At 37.4% G+C, this 23,606-nt stretch overlaps 1 protein-coding gene across 4 annotated transcripts in view; it reads left to right on the forward strand.

Moving 5' to 3' along the window:
- Positions 1-1,493: 1,493 nt before the first annotated feature.
- LOC125242937 (zinc finger protein 804B) overlaps positions 1,494-23,606 on the forward strand; it is a 139,440-nt gene continuing 117,327 nt past the window's right edge. Inside the window, exons 1-4 of one of the 4 annotated variants that reach the window (XR_007178950.1) lie at positions 1,494-6,013; positions 7,448-7,567; positions 8,655-8,750; positions 21,760-22,489. The gene's annotated coding sequence lies outside the window, so the exon portion shown is untranslated. Of the gene's footprint in view, positions 6,795-7,447; positions 7,568-8,654; positions 8,751-9,623; positions 10,107-21,759; positions 22,490-23,606 lie in introns of those variants that run through there. The other 3 variants (XR_007178947.1, XR_007178948.1, XR_007178949.1) reach the window with 3 other exon arrangements.

The following is a 23,606-nucleotide window of genomic DNA, read 5'->3' on the forward strand; positions in this document are numbered from 1 at the left end:
GCGTTAGTTCCAAGTTTCTAATGCTAGAGAAGCATGATCTGATAAAAGTCTGCCTCCATCTGAAGTGCAGCGAGCCATCGGGTGAAGGTTTCCCAGGCCAAACGAGGCGAGCGCTGATAAGGCTGGCAGAGGGAACATTGGATGAAATTGAGGAAAGTTTAGAAGAGGAACAATATGCAGAGAGCCTTAATGAACTTCTGTGCTTCATCGAGTCCCTTAAGGAACCAGCCGAGCTCAAAGTGTCACCAGTAACCCAGTCTGAGATAGAGAAGCTAAGAAAAGAGTATGCAGAACTACAGCAGACTCATGCAAATGCTCGTCGTGCATTAGAGGAACAGATTGGGCTACTTGAAGAAAAACAACAGAGAGGAAAAGATAAAATGAGTGTGAAAGAGCAAGCCACCAGACACGAACCGATTCCTGAAGTTACTCTGAGGAGGGAATTCCGAGTCTTCGGACAGATTGGAGAGGCTGGTCAAAAGGAAAAATTATCATACACTAGCCTCAACAACCAGATTGAATCAGGAGTGAGAAAGGGGTACGCAGAGGCGGAAATCATTGAAGCAGTTATCAGAGCAGTGAGTCCTGGCCTTCCCCTCAGAGAACTCCTTGAAATCAAGCGAGACCTCACACTTTCTACATTAAAGACCATCCTCAGAGGACATTATAAAATAGACTCTTCATCAGATCTACTGCACAGGCTCATGAACATCTCTCAGGAACCCAAGGAGTCTGCTCAAAGTTTTCTGTTCCGAGCCATTGAACTGAGGGAGAAACTACTGTGGACATCTGGAGATGAGCATGATGGAGAACAGTTTAGCCCTGAGCTCATCCAACGAAAGTTCCTTCGCTCTGTGGAGACAGGCCTTCTAAACGATGCGGTTAAGTTCCAAGTCAAACCATACCTCAGTGATCCTAAAGTAGCAGATGAAGTGTTGATTGAGAAAATCGGTGAAGCTGCTAATCTGGAATTGGAGAGACAAACAAAGTTAAAGAAAGCAGTGACTCCAAAGCCTCTTAGACTAAGTGAAGTTCGAGCAGTAGAACACATCTGCAACACTGAGCAACATTCGAGCAGCGAGATGGAGACTCAAGGACAGAGGAAAGAGACATTAATGAAAGACATTATCACTGGCAAAGACAAGAAGAAACAGATACAAAGCAAAGAGACTAACAATGACACTGCTAAAGCAATTGAAGACCTCAGAGCAAACGTTATGGAAATGACCAAAATGTTCAGAGAGACAATGGAAGCGACCAGATCACAGTTTCACCCTCCCATGACCCCACTTCGAACTGAGAGGAGACCCAAAGGCTGCCGTTCATGTCAGGAGGCCCAAAGAGGTGAAGAGTGCAGGCACTGTTATCGCTGCGGACAAGATGGACATCTGTCACGGGGCTGTCGACAACGGAGGCCCGCATCGGGAAACGGGAGGGGACTGCTGAGCTGGACCCCCCAGTAGTCCATTCCGCCATTGGGTCCCAGACGAGTTCAGAAATGCAACAGACATCCAGACCTGTACAAAGCAAGCAAAATAGTAAAGAAAATAATATTCAACCTGTTACTCATTCAGATGCGATCACTTCTGCTGATAAGTCACTGTCCCTCGCCACGCCTGGACTTTTGAACATCATTGGAAAAAGGTGCTTGGTTCACTGCCAGCTCAATGATGTCTCAGTTGAAGCCTTATGGGACACAGGAGCCCAAGCCAGTATTATCAACGCAGACTGGAGGGAACGACACTTACCACATACCACCGTCAGACCGATTGAGGAGCTCCTGGGGCCAGGAACGCTTACTGGACTGGCTGCCAATCACACAGAGATCCCTTTTGATGGCTGGGTGGAAGTGAGCTTCCGTCTAAGTGATGATCCAGGTACAGAAGGGACCCTGCAAGTACCCATACTCGTGGCAAGTGATATTAGCGTGGCTGAAAACCCTATCATCGGTTACAATATCATCGAAGAGATAATTACCAGGTGGGAGAAACAGAGACCATGGTCCAGTACTGTCTGTAGGGTAAGCAAAGCTTTCTCTATTTCAATGAATAAGGCCAGATCTATGCTTAAACTGTTGAAGACTGTAAATTCAAATGTGACAGTTGGAACGGTGCGAGTGGGTAAACAAAAGGTCCAGCTCAACGCAGGGCAAATAACCACTGTCTATGCACAAGCACACATTGGGGGGCAATTTCAAGAACAAAGCCTGTTATTCACTCCAAGTGAACCATCACCACTACCAGAGTGTTTAATAATGCAGGAAGGCGTAGTCAAAGTTGGTAATGGGAAGACAGCAAAAGTGCCAATTGCCATCGCTAATACAGCCAGTCACCCAGTCATACTTGCGCCACGACTCATCCTTGGCCACCTGGAAGTGGTAAAGACAACTTACCCAATAAAAACAGACTCTTTCCAGAGAAATGAGACTCAGATGGAGCAGGTGATAGAACAGCCAACATCCACGGTGCAGACATGTGGGGTGGGTGTTACACCACATCAATCAAAGAGACCCAGTCAGTGGGATCCACCAATAAAACTTGAACACTTAACAGAGTCACAGCAGCAGATTGTACGACAACTGTTAAAGGAAGAGTGCAACGCTTTTGCTTTTGATGATGATGATGTTGGTTGCATCCCCTCACTCAACATGCATATTACACTCCATGACAAATCACCTGTGCAAAAGACTTATATTTCTGTGCCCAAGCCACTTTTACAGGAGGTGAAGGAGTACCTTCAAGATCTGCTGAACCGAGGGTGGATAAGCAAATCAAGATCTCATTATTCCTCGCCAGTCGTCTGTGTGAGGAAAAAGGACGGGAGCTTGAGACTTTGCTGCGACTATCGTGAATTAAATCGCAAGTCTGTACCTGACAGGCACCCCATTCCCAGGATCCAGGATATGCTGGACTCCCTGAGCGGCAGGTCTTGGTTTTCGGTCTTGGACCAAGGGAAGGCCTATCACCAAGGATTCCTTGATGCCGAGAGCCGACCCCTAACAGCCTTTATAACACCCTGGGGACTATTTCAGTGGAACAGGATTCCATTTGGCCTTAGCTCAGCTCCAGCCGAGTTCCAGAGAAACATGGAAGCTTGTCTAGAGGATCTGAGAGATGTTATCTGTCAGCCTTACCTGGATGATAACCTTGTTCATAGTACCTCTTTCAATGATCATGTTGCTCATGTTCGCACAGTTCTCCAAAGATACCAGAAACATGGAGTCAAACTCACCCCACACAAATGTGAACTGTTCCGAAGGAAAGTGCGGTTCTTGGGCCGTATTGTTTCTGAGGATGGATATTCCATGGATCCAGCTGAAATAGCCCCGGTGCAGGCCCTGAAGCTCCGAAAACCAGCTACAGTGGGAGATTTGAGAAAAATTATGGGATTCCTTTCCTATTATAGAACTTACATACCCAATTTCTCTCGCCTGGCAAGACCTCTCTATCAGCTGATAGCGGTGCCACCTCAAAACACATTACCTGCTGAGCCTAAGGGAAAGAAAAGAACTAAAGTCAGTACTAAGTTAAAAGGGCAGGCATCCCCCAACACACCCATAACTTGGACACAGACTCATCAAGATGCGTTGAACACACTGATTGACTGCTTAATAGAGCCACCAATTCTTGCTTATCCTGACCTGACTCTACCGTTTGTCCTCCATTGTGATGCGTCACAGGATGGATTGGGGGCAGTCCTGTATCAAAAACAAAAAGGAAAGATGTCAGTGATTGCATATGGGTCAAGGACACTCACACCACCGGAGAAAAACTACCACATGCATTCAGGAAAACTAGAATTCCTCGCTCTTAAGTGGGCCATTTGTGAACGCTTTAGGGATTATTTGTTCCATGCTCCACATTTTGAAGTGTACACAGACAATAATCCCTTAACGTACATTTTGACGACAGCCAAACTCAATGCAACAGGGCACCGTTGGGTCGCAGAGCTGGCCGATTTTAATTTCACCATCAAATATCGGCCAGGGAGATGCAATGCAGATGCAGATGGCTTGTCGAGGATGCCGCTGGACATTGACCAGTACATGAAGCTGTGCACAGAGGAGATAAACCAAGATGTGATAAGTGCTGCAGTGCAGGGTGTGGTTTTAACTTTCAAGGATGCTTCTCTGTGGACAAGTGGAATTCACTTACAAGCTGTACATCTGGTGGAAGACAACATCTCACTGCCCACTAATATGTGTCTGTCACAGGAGCAGATCAAACAATCCCAAGAGAAAGACCCAGTTATCAGCCGTGTCCTGGAGTACAAAAAAAATAACAGTCGTCCATTTGGCCGCACCCTCAAAGAAGAATCTCAGGATGCCAGATTCCTGTTGAAACAGTGGACACGACTACACTTGAGCGATGACGGAGTCCTGTACAGAAAAGCAGGAAAGAGAAACCAGCTGATTCTACCGAAAGAACATCATCAAGCAGTTTACAGAGAGTTGCATCAGGAAATGGGGCATCTGGGAACAGAGAGGACTCTAAGTCTAATTCGTGAAAGATTCTATTGGCCCCATATGCAAAAAGAGACAGAGCACTTTGTGACGCGTGTATGTGAGTGCCTGAAAAGGAAAAAACCTCATAAGCCTACAAAAGCCCCATTGGTTACAATTCAAACCACCTACCCATTCCAGCTTGTGTCCATTGACTTTCTTCACCTTGAGAAGTGCAAAAATGGTTATGAGTACATACTTGTAGTGATGGACCATTTCACACGTTTTGCCCAGGCTTACGCCACAAGAAATAAGTCGGCAAAAACTGTGGTACAGCATGTCTTTGGTGATTTTGCCCTCAAGTTTGGCTTCCCTGAAAAAATCCACCACGATATGGGAAGAGAATTTGAGAATCACCTGATGGATCAGTTGCAAGAGGTTTGCGGTGTGCGTGGGTCACACACAACCCCGTATCACCCAATGGGCAACGGGCAAGTTGAAAGGTTCAACAGGACGCTCTTGTCCATGCTCAGGACGCTGAGTGATACAAAGAAGGCTGACTGGAAGAACTCGCTGTCCAAAGTGGTCCATGCATACAACTGCACCCGCTCTGAAGCAACTGGCTTCTCTCCATATTACCTGCTATTCGGACGTTCACCCCGGCTCCCCATCGATCTCATGTTTAACCTGCAGGCAAATGAGAAACAGCAGAGTTATGCAGAGTATGTTGCAAACTGGCAAACACAGATACAGGAAGCCTATGATATCGCATCAAAGACTGCAAGTAAAGAGGCCTTGAGAGGGAAAAAATATTATGACAAGAAAATCCATGGCATTGAGCTTTTGCCTGGCAACAGAGTCCTACTCAGAAACCTAAGCGAAAGAGGAGGACCAGGTAAACTGCGCTCACACTGGGAAGATTGTGTGTATACAGTGATAAGTCGGAAAAGCCCTGATGATCCAGTGTACGAGATCAGACCAGAGAAAGGAGGACAGAGTCGGGTGGTACACAGAAACCTCCTGCTGCCCTGTGACAGTTTACCTGTAGAAAAGCCAGACATAAAGGACGGCCAAACACAAAAAAGAAAGCACAGTGTTAAGAGCAGGAAAGTGCCAGAACAACAACACGACCTAGACTCAGGCAGTGATGATGACGAAAGATATGAACTCTGCTGTAAATTTCCACCCCGTTCCGAACACAGTGCAAATCTCACCACACTGAATCCTGAAGCTGAACCATTTGAACCGGCTATGATGGATGAGTACTTACCCGAATACCAACCTGATGCTGGAGAAGGAGAGAATGCAGAAGTCACAGAAACGGAGGAGGAGAATGTTCCACAGGAGGACAACGATTCTGTAGAGGGGGATCAGGATTCTGTGAGTGAACTGGAGGTGCCACAGTCATGCACTTACCCACAAAGACTGAGACATCAGCCAAAGATGTTGACTTATAATGAACTGGGAGCACCGACAGTGGTACGGAGAAATGTAGTTCTGAAGGATATCAACTTCCAGCCTGCTTGTGGTCAGAATCTGTGGAGGCCATGGACTTTAATAAACAACAGAATGGTAAACTAAAGACAATCAAATATCACAGAAGAAAAAAAAAAAAAAGAGGAAAGAAAGAGGAAATAGAAAGAATACATACCTGTGAGTTGAGACCCGTGACCTGTGACCTGTAAAGTAAACAGAAAAAAAGAGGTAACAAGATAAAGTGAATAAGTGGCCGAATATTATGGAGTCTGATTACATGGTAAGACTCATCTAATTAAGATGTAACTGTTTACATATATGCTAATATTGCTGGTAGGAATAGTCAGATAAGTGGTAAAGTGCAATAGTTAAGAAAATATAGCACAATAGTGACTGAACCCTTTTTTTTTTTTCTAGAAAATAAGCCGGCAAGGAGGGAATAACTGATTTCATGCACAGAGTTTAAACAAACTGAGAACCTACCTTTTGTCTCACAGCAATGTACAGGTCATCCTGAAAACAACTGTTCTAAAGTTGTGGTAAAATGTCGGAAGAACATTTTTAAAAGTGGGGGAGGGTGTAGTGGTATGAACTCAAGTAGTTATGTATGTATTGCTTATCATTAATATTATTAGTTGTCATTTGTAAAATATGGTTCTTGTGTTAAATGTATATCAAAATATATTTGTATATAGTATTGTGCAATGATGCCAACTTGAACATCACGTAGACCTGTAGACGCTGGCGGGTGACGCTAGAGGGCGATCGTGAGCCGCAGGACATAGAGCTTAATTTATATATGAAGAAGCCACTCTGGCAGTCACTGATAAACAGTTGAAAACAACTAATTCCTATCTCTGTTTATGTGTTTTTACAGGTAAGATGAGTGATGTGGCATCACAGTTTGTGTTCATAAAATGTTATACGTTAGTTATATGTGTTAGTTTGATGAATTTGTATATTAATTCGATAAATTTAACGGTTGAGATGCGGCCGGCGGCGCCCGCGCGATGGATTGCGCAATCGCGGCTGGGAGGCGGCCGACTCCGCTGGGCTGGTGGAGGCCGCGCGAGATATTACAGCAACATAATCATATTGCTTAATGTTGTTAGTATTACAATATAATTGTAATAATTGGTTATGAAAGAGTTTATATTTGTTTATTGTTACGTTTGTGTTCTGTAAACCTGTCATGGGTTAGGAATAAATAAATTGCTGATACAGATCGTTTATAACAGAGCACACAGAGAGACATAGCATACTAAAAAGGAAACTAAGTGCTTATACACCGTTTGTGTATGTTTATTGAGTATTGAGTATTATTGTCTGTCTGATGTAATGGAAATGTTAATGTGTTACAGACAGTATACAGCAATATATTCTTATTTTCTTTTGATGTAGTGTCATAAGATTGTGCAAAGTGAGTTTAAGGACATAGAGCTTAATTTATATATGAAGAAGCCACTCTGGCAGTCACTGATAAACAGTTGAAAATAACTAATTCCTATCTCTGTTTATGTGTTTTTACAGCAATAAAACAATATATGTGCCACCAGAAGTCTCCGCCTCTTCTGTGTGTGCAACATGCGCAGTTCCTCACATTCACCTCTCGTGCACTTCCTCACTTTCAAATTTGCTGTATTGATTTAGGTAATCAAGAACTAATGAAGTTTGTGCGCAGTTTCGTTCCTCTTTCTTCTCCTTATATGGTAGCCTGCACTTATGTAAATAAATACATTCTTGTGTGTACAATTAATAGCCTACTCCAAGTTTCAAATGGCGGATTTCAGGCAATAACGGCTTAAAGGGTTAGTTCACCCAAAAATGAAAATTCTGTCATTTATTACTTACCCTCATGCCGTTCCACACCCGTAAGACCTTCATTAATCTTTGGAACACAAATTAAGATATTTTAGTTGAAATCCGATGGCTCCGTGAGGCCTGCATAGCCAGCAATGACATTTCCTCTCTCAAGATCCATAAAGGTACTAAAAACATATTTAAATATGTTATATGTAAATATGTTATATGTTTAAATATGTTATATGTTAATATTAATATTATAAAGCGACGATAATATTTTTGGTGCGCCAAAAAAAAACAAAACAAATGAACGACTTATAAAGTGATGGCCGATTTCAAAACACGCCTTTAGGAAGATTCGGAGCACAAATGAATCAGTGTATCGAATCAGTGTATCGAATCTGCTGTTCGGAGCGCCAAAGTCACGTGATTTCAGCCGTTGGCAGTTTGACACGCGATCTGAATCATGATTCGACACACTGATTCATTTATGCTCTGATGCTTCATGAAGCAGTGTTTTGAAATCAGCCATCACTAAATGAGTCGTTATTTTGTTTTGTTTTTGGCGCACCAAATGTATTCTCGTCGCTTTATTATAATGATATTGAACCACTGTACTCACATTAACCGATTTAAATGTGTTTTTAGTACCTTTATGGATCTTGAGGAAATGTCATTGCTGGCTATGGAGGCCTCACGGAGCCATCGGATTTCAACTAAAATATCCTAATTTGTGTTCCGAAGATTAACGAAGGTCTTACGGGTGTGGAACGGCATGATGGTAAGTAATAAATGACAGAATTTTCATTTTTGGGTGAACTAACCCATTAAACTGCACTCTGTTCCTCACACTAAGCTCTCGTATAACTTTAGAATACTAGTGCATATGTCATACGGATTATTTCAGTGATACTTGTTTTATGTTTTTTTGAAGCTTGGAATTTACAATCACCCTTCCGTCAACGTCATCTTTCCCTCATCCATCTCAACCGGTGTTCAACTACAGAATCTTATACAAGTTTGGAGTCATGTGAGTAAATGATGACAGAATTTTTATTTTTGGTTTACTAACCCTTTAATATTGCTCATCAAACAGTAGGCCTAATACTTTTTATTCATGTATTCATTGATATATATATATATATATATATATATATATATATATATATATATACACACACACACATATATATATATATATATATATATTAAAAGGCATTGTCTATTATTAAAATGTTTTGTTATAGACTTTTTTTTTGCAACAAAAAGCTTACAGAAAATAAAAAATGTAGGTGTACTGACAATAGGTCCTATTCTTTTTGAAGAAGCCAAGTATATAACAAGTGTTTTTCTCCAATTATCATGCATGCCAGTACATCTTAATTGAGTTGAATTGGATTGAAAGAAAAGGAGTCAAAAGCATGTCAGGTGTACAAAGAATATTTATGTTTACATGGTATCACAGATGTGGGCAAGAAAAACATCAAACTGTTCCTGCTGGGACTAAATGTGGTGTGTGTGTGTGTGTATATGTGTGGCAGAGGAAAGAAACAATAGAACAATGTATAAGACAAACAATAGCAGACAAGAATGAGGGTGGCGGAAACCAGCCAGTATGGAGCGATGCCATTGTAATATACAGCACCTAAAATACACCTAAAATACGTTCCCAGCTCACACTATTAAATACACAAAATTACAAACTATTTCTATATTTATTCTGGCAATAATGTTTCATTGGGTTGTGGGTGGAATTTGGCAACAAGTTATACAAAACCCAAAGGAAGGCAAGAAAGAAAGTAAGGAGGAGAGGAAGAGAGTATATTTATAACACCATTGGCTCTATTTTATTATTTTTATTGTAAAATTGATGAAATAAGACAAAGATTTCCATTTTTTCTAGGAAAAGAGATGCACTACAACAGTGGAAGTGAAGTTTCAACCACATTGATTAATTTGGGAGAAGAAGGTTAAATTATCCATGGCAAATCCATTTAATGAGCAAATAGGTAGAATGCAAGAGGAATTATTCAAAACCCAGTTAATTCAATTACTCAGCTTTCTCCACTAAATGCTACTGATCTAATTCCTCTCCATTAGCGTAATTATTTCCCTCTTTTTACATAACTCTCTCTCTCACTCACTCTCTGTGTGTATCACTCTTCCTTTCTACCCGCACAAGGTTAATTGCACACTTCACGTGTTTTAACCCTATGACCCCTTTTCAGTGACCTTGTTGGGACTGACCTTTGCAGAAAACTGGCAGCTTAATTAGTCATGCAAATATTGCTTGAGCGTTAGATTCAGCAGAACTATCAACTTTGCACTGTACATTTACATACTGTGTTACACATTATATGATCATGAACTTTGGGATAAGTTTTTTATATCTGTTAAAGGGTTAGTTGACCCAAAAATGAAAATTCTGTCATTAGTTACTCACCCTCATGAAATCCGAGAGCTATCTGACTCCTTCGTAGACAGCAATTTAATTACCACTTTCAAGGCCCAGAATAATTAATTTGTGTTCCAAACATGAACGAAGGTCTTACGAGTTTGGAACGACATGAGGGTGAGTAATTATTGACAGAATTTTCATTTTTGGGTCAACTAACCCTTTAATATTATGTTATTAATTGAGCATTTTGGTAATTGAGACTGTGGTCCCCCCACAATATAGGTGATTTCATGTTTTTCTGTCCTTGTGTGGGATTAAATGTGGGATTACACATACAACACAGTAGTTTGAACAGTAGCTCAGTGTTTTTAGGTGAGCTACCTTTATGCAATCTGTTCTGCTTGACATTCACAGACTGTTCTCATCTGTACTTTGATTGGTCAATTCTACCGTGCCCATCTTCAAGGATGTCTTGTTATGCTTATCGAATACATCACACATAATTAGATTATCATGTCATGCACAAATGTTAACATTAATGTCAGGCAGACGTGAACCTCTCATGGTCCATACACACATAAGGCTGCTTTCATGGTGGATCAATCACTTCCTGCTGTGCTTTTCAGTAAAAGATTATGAATGGCTAGCTGTTAACTTTTAGACTTCTGAAGAATATTTGTGGTTTGATATTGCTTTGAATTATTTTGGAAAATATATGACACTTAACAATAAGATCCCATTAGCTTTCGTTAGTTAATGCATTAACTGTTGTTAACTAACAAGGAGCATATACAATTGTTACAGTATTTATTAATGTTTGTTAATGTTAGTTAATAAAAGTTCATTGTCCAGATTGCTCAGGTCCAGAGATACAACTTTTGATTTTAATAATGTATCAGTAAATGTTTAAATTAACGTTAAGTATTTTTCATTGATAGCTAATGTTAACTAATGTAATTAACTAATGTTAACAAACAGAACCTTATTGTAAAGTGTTACCAATTTCTGTTGTTGTTTAAATGGTCACGAGAACTTTTTGCTTTGAAAGTACTACCTACATCTTTAGCTCTGATAGGCCTGTATTACTCTAAAGAAAAGATGAGTTTGTGTGTATGTGTGTGTGTGTGTGTGTGTATGTGTAAAGCATTTCTGAAATCCTTGAGATTGTATTGGACACATTGTTCAAAAACTTTGTGACCATGTATCACATTAATCATTTTATGTGCAAACACTTGCTTTTACTATCTATTACAGAACTAAATCCATTTATTTTTACTTGACACGTTATTTGTTGTGCATTATTAAATAATGAAAGCCTGACAATATATTGGTCTTATGCACAATGTACTTATCCAAAATGCCACTTCTACATTTGCGCTGGTTAATGGGCCCTTTTAATAGATTAATCAAGGCTCGCCCTCTTTTTCAAACCCAGGTGTGTCTGTTTCTCATAACTAGAATGGAAAGTAGTCAGTTTAGTTCATTATTTGTGCTATTATTCAACTGTTTCACAAGTTCATATAATTGTTGAGTGTGATATGTTTTGATGTTCTGTCCATTACGCAGGGACTCTATCAAACTCTACTTTCACTCTAAGATCTCTCATTGACTACATGTTTATGATAGATGGATAGAGAATTATTTTTTTCTGAATTGAAATGTAGTTGAAGAAGCAACCACTTACATGTCCTTGACAGGATTGGATGAACAAGCTCCTTCATATAACTTCGTATAAATAAGAGAATAGCAGTGATTAATAGTGGTGGCATTTGTAAGCAAGACACATTGTATCCTTTTTTATGTTACCTTTCTTTCTTGTCATTCAAAATACAATTAATCACAGCATCCCCACTAAATTCACCTCATCTACCCCCTGCTTGCTACTCTGCAGACTGAGACTTTGCAGCTGTGCTAGGTTTGTGTCCAGATGGGAAATTCCTAATGGACAGCTGAAATGCTTCCACTTCAATCTCTCTTGAGTCCCAGAATTCTCATAATCATGAGAGCAACCCTGAAGGGATTTGCCTACTTGGCCCTCTGTATTAGGCGAGTAATTCATGGTAGAAAATGTACTTATTTCTTGGTACAAAAATTCAGATGTGTGGTTTTTTTTTTCCTCCAGTAATGATTTGGTAATGCGTTGCACCCAGCACAGAGAGAAAGACAGAGCAAATGCAACTCATTTTGGAAGAGGAAAAATCTGGATTATCCTATTACAAATCACCATGAAATGGATATATCATGATTTTAGCACAAGATAGGGTGAATACAGGTAAAGGGAGACATTTAAAGTGAAAATTCACCCTAAAATTAACATTTTGTCTTTTACTCGACCTCATGGTGTTCCAAACCTGTATGACTTTTTCTTCTGTGTAACATAAAATTTCAAATTTTTGAAAAATATCCTGGCCATTCTTGTGTGCATATAGAAAGTGAATAAAGACTGGGGATGTTAAATGTTTTTTGATTAATTGGTTGATCAGTTCACAAAACTGGTGTTGATTATTCTTTCACAAATCTGACTGATCTAGTTCTTGAGTTCTTACTCACTCAGCTGCAAGTGGCTGGTTCTCTGGAGATTAAAAATGTTCCTGATTTTCCATTATAGGTTCTTAGCGTTTTGGTTTCTAGGTTCTTTAAAGCACCAATACATATATGTTTACAGCTTAACAATGGGGAAGATTGTCAGTGACTAACAACTTAAGTTTTGGTGTTATGCAGAGGACACCTCAGCCACTTTTATAGTGCTTTTTGTCATTTTAGAGATTCCAGTTTCTTTTATTATATGGAATATGAAATTACATGAGTAAATAATGACACATATTTACTTTTGGAGGCACCATTCATTATTCTTTTTCTTTCACCTTCTTTTGTGTAACATTATTTATCTCTCTCAGACATTCTTTCAAACTCTCTTATTGCTGACACAGAAAGAAAAGGACTGCAAAAGAAATCATCATAGTGTTAACTGCTAAGTTTGATATGAACCGTGGTCCGAAATTCATCTTAAAAGTTCCTTTGATAGAAAATAGAGCATGAATGAACAATGAGATTGAGTGTGTGTGTGTGCGTGTGAAAGAGAAACTGTTAAATCTGCAGTGCATTATAGATAAGTCTGTCACTTTGGTGGAGAATAGTGCATTATGGGTAAGTGCGAACAAGGGCTGACATTTACTTTCCCTTCCCATCGCCTCCTGTCACATTAGGCTTCATTGCTCTTCTACTAATATTAATACATCTTAACAGCCTTCTCATAACCCCCCAAACACATACATACACACACCAACAAGCATGATCATTTAACATACATAAACATTCATTTTAGCACACGCAATCTCATATTTTCATACATTATATCAACATAAGAAGAGAGATAAAGCAGTGTCAATGAAATCTACACAAGCACGCTGCAGTTTTGTGCCAGGAAGCTGAGCTAGAGATGTGCCAGGGAGATTTGAGTATGTGTGAATCAGTGTATGAGAAATCAGCTTTGTCTCTTGCCTGGCTCTGGAAGGATGTCTCTTGTTAAGACTGCCTCACACACAAATATAGATTTACTCACACACATATACCGTCAGTTTAAGTCTTAGTTGATCAACTATATCTTTTGTTATTGAAATCACTCATAGTACATTTTGTTTTGTGGCGTACTGTGAAAGTGCTGGTGTTGAGCTAAGCTGTTTCATTTTCCTCCTTTGTTAAAAATGTTCTGCACACAACAGTCCTTCTGTTTAACGTCACCTATTCATAGCTGATACGATTACTGAAGAAAATCACTTAGAATGGCTTGTCCCTAAATCTTTTTCATAATGACTTTTGATGATAAAGCTGATTTTTTTCTCTATACTCTTTGTGTTCATGTTGTTACACAAGTCTTTCTTACATTTTTCTTATCTCTTTCTCTCTTTCCTGATCCACAAGTTATTTAGTTCATCACAGTGGACTAGAGAAAAAGGTTTGGCAACAAACTTTATAACTTTTTACATCAAAATGAATCATTTTCAACATAGGCATAGATTTCTTGAGATGAATCATATACTCTACCATTCTAAAGTTTGAGGTCTGTAAGATCTTTTAAAGAAAGAATTGAACACTTTTATTTAGAAAGGATGCATTAAATAGATTTAAAAAGACAGCAAAGACTTTTACATTGTAACTAAAATAACTCTATTTCAAATAAATGCGGGCGGCTGTTCCTCAAAAAATCCTGAAGAAAATGTATTTTTAATAGTTTCCCCCAAAATATTTTAACACAACCATTTTAACATTGGTAATAATAATAAATATTTTTGAGCACCAAATCAGCATATTACAATCAACTTCAGAATTAACAATGGAAAGTGGGAGGAAAATCTCATTATGAAATAAATGTTTTTCTCTAGTTTACGTTGGCCTCAATTATTGGCACCAAATTATTGCAATGTCCTTTTCCCAAGACACCAGCTCTTAGTCTTCTTCTATAAAGGCTGATGAGTTTGGAGAACACCTGGCAAGAGACCGTTCCTCCATACAAAATCTCTCCAGATCCTTCAGATTCCCAGCTCCATGTTGGAGCATTTTTTGCTCAGTGACACATTTTTGTGTTGGTTTTGATGTTTGTTTTGGATCCTTGCCCTGATGGAAGATCCAACCACGGCCTATTATTGGATTTCTAGCAGAAGCGGTCAATCTCATTGTTCATTCAGGTATTTTCTAGAATCCATGATACCATGTAGGTCCCTTTTGGAGTTCTAGTCATGTTTGACAACTGAATATGCTGGAGTTTGTTTTTGGATGATTTTTCTTAAAGGTGCCCTAGATTCAAAAATTGAATTTACCTCAGCATAGTTAAATAACAAGAGTTCAGTACATGGAAAAGACATACAGTGAGTCTCAAACTCCATTGTTTCCTCCTTCTTATATAAATCTCATTTGTTTAAAAGACCTCCGAAGAACAGGCGAATCTCAACATAACACCGACAGTTACGTAACAGTCGGGGTGTACGCCCCCAATATTTGCATATGCCAGCTCATGTTCAAGGCATTAGACAAGGGCAGGCAGTATTAACGTCTGGATGTGCACAGCTGAATCAACAGACTAGGTAAGCAAGCAAGGACAATAGCAAAAAATGGCAGATGGAGCAATATTAACTGACATGATTCATGATAACATGATATTTTTAGTGATATTTGTAAATTGTCTTTCTAAATGTTTCGTTAGCATGTTGCTAATGTACTGTTAAATGTGGTTAAAGTTACCATCGTTTCTTACTGTATTCACGGAGACAAGAGCTGTCGCTATTTTCATTATTAAACACTTGCAGTCTGTATAATTCATAAACATAACTTCATTCTTTATAAATCTCTCCAACAGTGTGTAATGTTAGCTTTAGCCACAGAGCACTATCAAACTCATTCAGAATCAAATGTAAACATCCAAATAAATACAATACTTACGCGATTAGACATGCTGCATGACGAACACTTTGTAAAGATCCATTTTGAGGGTTATATTAGCTGTGTGAACTGTGTTTATGCTGTTCAAGGCAAGCGCGAGCTCCGGGGGCGGGGGAGCACGAGAATTCAAAGGGGCCGCAACCTATATATCGGTGCATAGTTAATGATGCCCCAAAATAGGCAGTTAAAAAAATTAATAAAAAAAAATCTATGGGGTATTTTGAGCTGAAACTTCACAGACACATTCAGGGGACACCTTAGACTTATATTACATCTTTTAAAAAGACGTTCTAGGGCACCTTTAATAATTAGAGTTTAAAAAGGTTCTGCCCGTTGAAAAACTTCATTTCTAAGAGTAAAAACTACTAGAGTAGACTAATAATTGAAGGACTTAAGACAGTTTCACCAGCCTTTTTTAAATTATAATGATTGTAATGATTATAGTGAAGTGTACAAACATCAGGGATTCTGTTTCATTAAGATTGTAAGTTTGAAAAAAGTTAAGAGCAAAAACTAATCAACAAGCTTTTTGTTTGAACTATTTATGTAGGATCTAAGTTTAGTCATTGCAATATTAATTAAAGTAATAATTATTTGAAATATCAAAATGTGTAAATCATGATAAATGCCTTAATTTCAGACTTCACTCCTCCCTCCCCTCAAAAAGAGATCTGATTAGACATGAATTCCAGCAATCATTTGAGCTCATTATCTCTGGTGGCAGTGGGTGTAATAATGTAGCTGCACCAATTTATTCAGAGAACTCTGAGAACACATGGCCAAGAAGAGATTAGTAAAGATTAAAAGATAATGGAGTCCCTCTTCGGTATAAATGAACTTTAATTCAAATCGACTATAACTTTTGCTTTCATTTTGCTCGCTTTTACACCTAATTTGTTTAAATGACACAGACAGTCTTTGCGTGATATCGTTGCTTCATTCCTGTGAACCAGCACAAACTCTTGCTTTCTGCATTCAGGACGACGATCTAGATACTAATAAACCTTGTAATAATCTTTGGCAGTAATTCATTAGGGATTTGCTTCATATTCAATGCGCACTCTGATGAGCCAAGTAAAAGTGCCTAAACACGACAGCAATGGTTCTACAGCGCGCACGATCACATTCTCTTTGTAGCTACACGTTCGGTCCCGTAAGACAAAGAACAACTTTATATTAGCCTGATAATAAACAGTGGAATGGAAATTGCCATGTTCATTTCCAGTTTATATTTGTGCAGTGAGAGTGAGCATGACCTGCAGTGTAATTATGTACTGTTACAAATTCATACTCACTCCTGCAGTAATTGAAAGATAAATGTGCTTTGAATGGGGAATTTATGCTTCGGTCTGTATTACCCCTGGCTGTTTGGTGATTAATAATATAAGATTAAAAATGAGATTCTTTGAACTTGTTCCTAGCTTTCACATCTACGTAGGCGAATTCTCTGCATGATTTTAAGCTGTCAAGTGGCTGGCCATGTCCTTCTAGTGCTTTTAGTATGCTTAGAAAACACCCCAAAATTAAACCTCTCATTTTGCAGAGAGAAAAAAAAAAAAAAAAATCACCTTTTAACTAGTCAAAATGTGATTGATTTGCTGAGAGGGTTTGAATGAGTTGACATCTGCTTTAAAAAAGATCCACATTTTCAGAACCCTGTTCTACTCAATAATATTAATGTTTTGATATGAAGTATGAAGATTTTTAGACTTTATTTTGTTTTGTTACGCTTTTCCTGTAATATGAGGGAGAGTAAAAGTGTGACTTGTTTGGAGCGTCAGTTTGTCAAGGTTCACCAAGGAAAGATGTAGACAGCATTGTTCACCAAACAGAAAGACAGTCAGGTTGATTCTCCATGGGCTGAGGTAGAATGATGGATATCATAGTTTGTCAGAAAAAAGAGACAAACTGTGGGTAAAGCTATATAGCTATCCTTTTTTCCCCCTAAAAAAGTGCATGCTTAAGCCTTATCATGCAGAAGGGTTTCTGTATGTTGCACCACAGAAAATAATGCAAATGTTCTAATTTAATTTAGTTCAAAAAGGCAAGCGCACTCAAAAAAAAAAAATATTTTTTTGATGCTGTTCAGTTTATTTAAACAATTTATTTTGATTCAACACCATTGTATCAGGTTTCTGGTTTAAATGTGATTGATTCATGTTAAATTGACTTGAAACGTTTACTCTTTGACTTAACTTGATGTTTTCATATTGGAATAACATGTTTAAATCAAGTAAACCCAACCAGGACTCAATCAAACAGGATTTTCACTTCCCATCATGCTTTGCAAAGGGGCTGGACTAGGAGTGTAAATGTTGAAATAAAGTGTTATTTTAAGCAGTTTTTAGGAAGATGAGAAAAGACTTTTTAATGTTTACTGTTCTATTATGTTGGTATTTAAAAGTTTCTGTTAATTAATAGTTTTAGGGTTACCATTGTGGTGAATTGTTGCACTTGTGCTTGGTTTGAGGACCTGCTAACAAACTTTCAAATTACTTTGATAAGAAAGTAATCACTGTGGTAGTGCTCTGGGTTGCATTTCCCAAAAGCATTGTAAGCCTATGTTGATTGTAAAACCACTGCCACCAATGGACTTATGATCAGTTTAGGCTTTACAATGTTTTTGGTTAAGGCAATTTAGGATGAATCCAGTATCACATCTAGATTTCTAACACAGAACATCACAAAAGTTATGTAAATCACAAAATTAAACAAGAAGAATTAATTGTAAAAATCAATGTATATGAAAACTATTTATTTATTTATTTATTTATTGCTTTTTATTTATTTTCCAAAACATTGCAAATGAGTTGGGCTGACACTATTAAATTAAGCTGTGCCCAACCATAGTAAATAAGTTGAATCAACCTTAATAAATTAAGTTGACCCAACGTAAGTACATTAAATTGGAATAACAGAATTGCATAATGCTGAAATAAAGCAACTTAATCATGTGGAAATCCTTTCCATGATTTTTTTATGTTCGTTCAAAGAGTTCTTTTTTTGAGTGCAGATGACAACATTTAGAAGATTGCAGAGGTGACTTTTGGTTGGTGTGTCCTCATCTGCTTACCATTGGATATTGTTACATAAGAATCCGATGTCTGGCACGTGTCATACATTTTAAAATGTTATTTACTTGGAGGCTTACTTTAATTGTATCCTTTTAACAATGTATAACATTTTTATGTGAATATCTCATTTTCATACTGTACATTAATTCACTTGCTAAATTCACTTATATAATTCACATTTAAACAGTGGATTATTTTTAATTTATGCACACAAAATAGAAATTTATATATTATATATTATATATATATTTAGAGAGAGAGATTATAGGTATCGACCATAAGTTTAATATCAGTGCATCCCTAGAAAAATATTGATTTGACAGAGAAAAATGTTTGTCTTCTAATCGTAGTATTTAATAATCTAAATCTATTAAATAATGGTATCACTATGGTATCCCTTTTCCACTTACATCTTCTTATCTTTCATGGCAGTGGTTTGTGTTTAATGCAGAGGTTTAAGGGAATAGCCAAAACTGCCATTAATCATGAAGAATCATAACCTAACCTGGTATTATTCCCCTCAGCAGATAAATAATATATTTTCAGGATGAGGCAATATGCTCCTCTGGATAAAGTCCAAAATTGTTCATATGCAGGGTTCCGCTCTGTGGGGAATTGACAAGGGATGAGAGGCTTCCTCTGGCTGGATAATACGGGATGTTTCAGAGCAATAGGTCATGGGAGCATTGGGGGATAATGCAAACATTGCCATTGATTTAATATGTGTGGGCAATACTTTATTTCAGAGCTACTAAGACATGCAGGGAGGACTATATTCTGCTTACTCAGCCCTCATGCATACAGCACGCCTGCCAGACTTGATTAGACGAACCTCCTCTGTTCTTCTTCTGGTGAATGTGTGTGTATGTGTGTGTGTAAATGGGAATGAATGTTTGTCTTTTTATTGAACCAATTAAAATAGCACATCCCTAAATTAGCACATTAACACTGATTTTATCCCATGATTTAATTTTTGTGTGTCCATCTGTGCACACGTGTTCTTGTGGTGTGTAAAATGATGTGTGTTTATATAACCTGTCAATTTGGTCCTACTACGACCCGTTAACTGAAGGTCAGACCATCGCTACTGATTATGCTGTTGTTTGTGCGAGTGATTGTGTTTGCCATGGTGTAAAAAAGGAAAGGAGAGAAAGAAGAGGGTCATTAGTATACCCTTCTTTCCATCTTAAAGGGATAGTTCACCCATAAATAAATAAATCCATTCACTCTGATGTTGTTCCAAACCTGTATGACTTACTTTTTTCTGTAAAACAAAAGAAGAAAAGAATTTTCACTTTGCTCTTTTGTCTTTTCCATACTATTTTATAGCATTATATATATAGTTCATACAACAACTACATTATATTCAATGTGTTCTGATAAACTAACAGAAATTTAAGTCATTATTATCTGAAAATTGGATATTCTGTTGTATAGGGGATGCATTACTACGGAAGAGAATTAGGGCCAAGCAATAATAAAAAAATAAAACCATCTCGAGATTAAAGTTGTTAAATTTTGAGAAAAAAATCGTTAAATTTTGAGAAAAAAGTCGAGATAAAATGTTGAGAATAAACTCATTAAATTATGAGAATAAAGTCATTAAATTACGAGAAAAAAGTCATTAAATTATGAGAACAAATTCGTAATTTAACGAATTTGTTCTCGTAATTTAATGACTTTTTTCTCATAATTTAATGACTTTATTCTCAACATTTTATCTCGACTTTTTTCTCGAAATTTAATGAGTTTTTTTCTTGTAATTTAACAACTTTTTTCTTGTAATTTAATGACTTTATTCTCAACATTTTATCTCGACTTTTTTCTCGAAATTTAACGAGTTTATTCTCAACATTTTATCTCGACTTTTTTCTCAAAATTTAACGAGTTTTTTCTCGTAATTTAATGAGTTTATTCTCAACATTTTATCTCGACTTTTTTCTCGAAATTTAATGAGTTTATTCTCAACATTTTATCTTGACTTTTTTCTCAAAATTTAACGAGTTTTTTCTCGAAATTTAACAACTTTTTTCTTGTAATTTAATGACTTTATTCTCAACATTTTATCTCAACTTTTTTCTCGAAATTTGAGTTTATTCTCAACATTTTATCTCGACTTTTTTCTCGAAATTGAACGAGTTTTTTCTCGATATTTAACAACTTTAATCTCGAGATGGTTTTATTTTTTTATTATTGCTTGGCCCTAATCCTCTTCCGTACATTACATCACATTTATGGCCAATACTATACTTTTTTGTCTAAATAAATAAAAAATAAAACACCAAATTCTAAATCAGATCATAAAAATGATACAAGTGCATTTAAGCATCACAACACGACACAGTGTGCAGTATGAAAAATGGATATTCATTTTGACATTTGCTAAAGAAGGATTACATTTAATAGTGTTGTTATTATTGTTTTTAAAGATTAACTTTAAGGGAGCGTTACATGATACAAAGGTAAACTAAATGTACAAATTGAAGAAAATAGCATGTATAAACAAATATTAAACAAAACCAAAAAATGAAGTAATCTCCAATATGTCAACAACTGATATGGTACGGTTATGAATACTGTCTTCTATTTTCTGTTCCACTCAATAAAGTAAGTCATACAGGTTTTGAGTTTGGTTCCGTTGTTGTGCCGAATTTCAACCCCCTGCTAAATTATTACCCCCCTCGTTGAAGTCGCTACCTGATTGCCTAATCTTAACCCCACCCCTAATCCTACACCTCCCCCACGCCTATTCCTAAACAATACTAGGGGGGTAATACTCTGCCAGGGGGTCGAAATTCGGCACAACACTGTGTGAGCAAATGACAGATTTTCATTTCAAACTATTCCATTAAACATCTGTAACTGTAGGAAAAATTCAAAATATGTTTTCTTGTGCTCTTTCAATTTCAAAAAGGCAAAATTGAAAGACACTCTGTGTGTGCCTCTTCATACTATAGACTAGAAAAATGCCTTTGCACGGGCGTGTGAGGGGTCCACTGTCTTCTGACCTTCACTTTATGTATTTTTACTGAGTGTCACTGGGGCTGCAATAAACACACACACATGCACAATTTCTCACATCCACACACTCACCTTATTGGATGTATAACCTGGGGTTGTCTCTCACACAGGAGTGGTTTTCTGTAATGAAATTCCCAGTCGGAGTCAGGGCACATAAAGCCAGCCGGAATGAAATTCAACCACTGGAATCCTAGCCTTTCATCTGCAGCTTCACTTTTCTGTCCTGTTTTTGTGTGTGTGTGTGTGTGTGTGTGTCTGTATTTAATGGTCGTGTGTCTGTGAGTATGTGAGCATGTGGCCTGATTTTCGGGAGGTCTGTAGGTGTTCCGTTATCAGCTTCTGATGGATGGTAGTTCAGTATGCCTCTCTTTGTGTTTGCATAGCTGAATTCAATAAAATGACACTCGTTTAAGGAGAAGCACAGAATCATGTACCAACTTATTATTATGTGCAGTAGTGATTTTGGTGGGTCACGGGTTTGGTTTGATTAGGTAACAGACAGCAGGAAAAGCAATGCTAAATGCAAATAATAAAATGCAACTAACCATATAATTGTGCATATTTAGGATTATAAAATTAATAGGCTTATTGATTAGAAGAGAGGAGAAGACTTCCTAACATGATTTGTGCTGACCACAGTGTGCTTTGTGTGGTAATTTATTGGCTGCTGAGAGCATTAAAATTCAAGAGACATTTGGAAAACAAACTGTAATGTAAAACTGAAAAGTAAATATTCCAGTATGTTAATTGGTTTGCATATTGTTCAACCTATGCTGTTCATGGTATTATTTACATTTTTGGGTAACATTTTACAATAAGGTACAGTAGTTAACATTAGTTAGTTAACATGAAATAATAATGAACTGCACTTATTAATCTTTGTTAATGTTAATTTCAACATTTACTAATGTATTATTAAAATCAAGAGTTGTATTTGTTAACATTAGTTAATGCACTGTGAACTAACATGAACAAACAATGAACTGCTGTATTTTTATTAACTGACATTAACAAAAATTAACAAATACAGTAACAAATGTATTGCATGGTTAGTTCATGTTAGTTTATATTATGTTAACAAATGACCTTATTGTAAAGTGTTACCATATTTTGTTTTCTTTTTTATTATAATTTTTTTACAATAAACATTTGGGTATATTGTTCACACTCAACATTTAATATAACATCTGGGAAACCAAACCACTACTATATAGCAGACATTGATTAAAGGAATGGATCAGCTAAAAAATAAAAAAAGTTTGTCATCATGTACTCATGTCTTTCTTCTGTAAAACATGAATGATGTTCTTTTCCATACAACCAAACTGGATGGTGATATTATACTGCAACAGAACTGCAGAAGCAGTGCATATGACTCTTGCTTCTTCTTTACATGACCTTTTGTGTTTCCACAGAAGAAAATATTAGCTTGAAATGGCATTTGGATGAATAAATGACAACATTTTCATTTTTGGCTGAGCTATTCCTTTAAGTTCCAACTTGTTTGTATGAAATGAAGTTCTGAGAGCTTGGTTGTAATGTCATTTAGTGCAGTGGATCTCAACTGGGTTTGCTTTAGGGCCCATTGAACCACAGGCGGTGACTGACAAGGTGGTCCCTGTATGACCCACCAGTTGAGAACCACTGATTTATTGAAACAGATCATCAGAATGTGTTCTAAAGTAATGGAAAATGTGAACTCGTGGACTCTGGCCTCTTCTGCACATTATGGATACTGCATGTATTCACCTTATATACAAAGTAACCGAAATATATTATTATGTCAATTGATTCATGTCATGCTTTCGTTTCGGCTCGTCTCTTGCCTTTACTCAAGTTAGCTCTCTTTCTGTCTCATATCAGCAGGAACAGCCAATAAATTTAGCATTCTGTAATTGTGCAGAAAACCCAACAATAAATTTCTATTACATTTACATTTAGATTGCTGAATATTTCA

This window comes from Megalobrama amblycephala, linkage group LG13, assembly GCF_018812025.1.
Source record: "Megalobrama amblycephala isolate DHTTF-2021 linkage group LG13, ASM1881202v1, whole genome shotgun sequence".
In the NCBI taxonomy this organism is placed as follows: Eukaryota; Metazoa; Chordata; class Actinopteri; order Cypriniformes; family Xenocyprididae; genus Megalobrama; species Megalobrama amblycephala.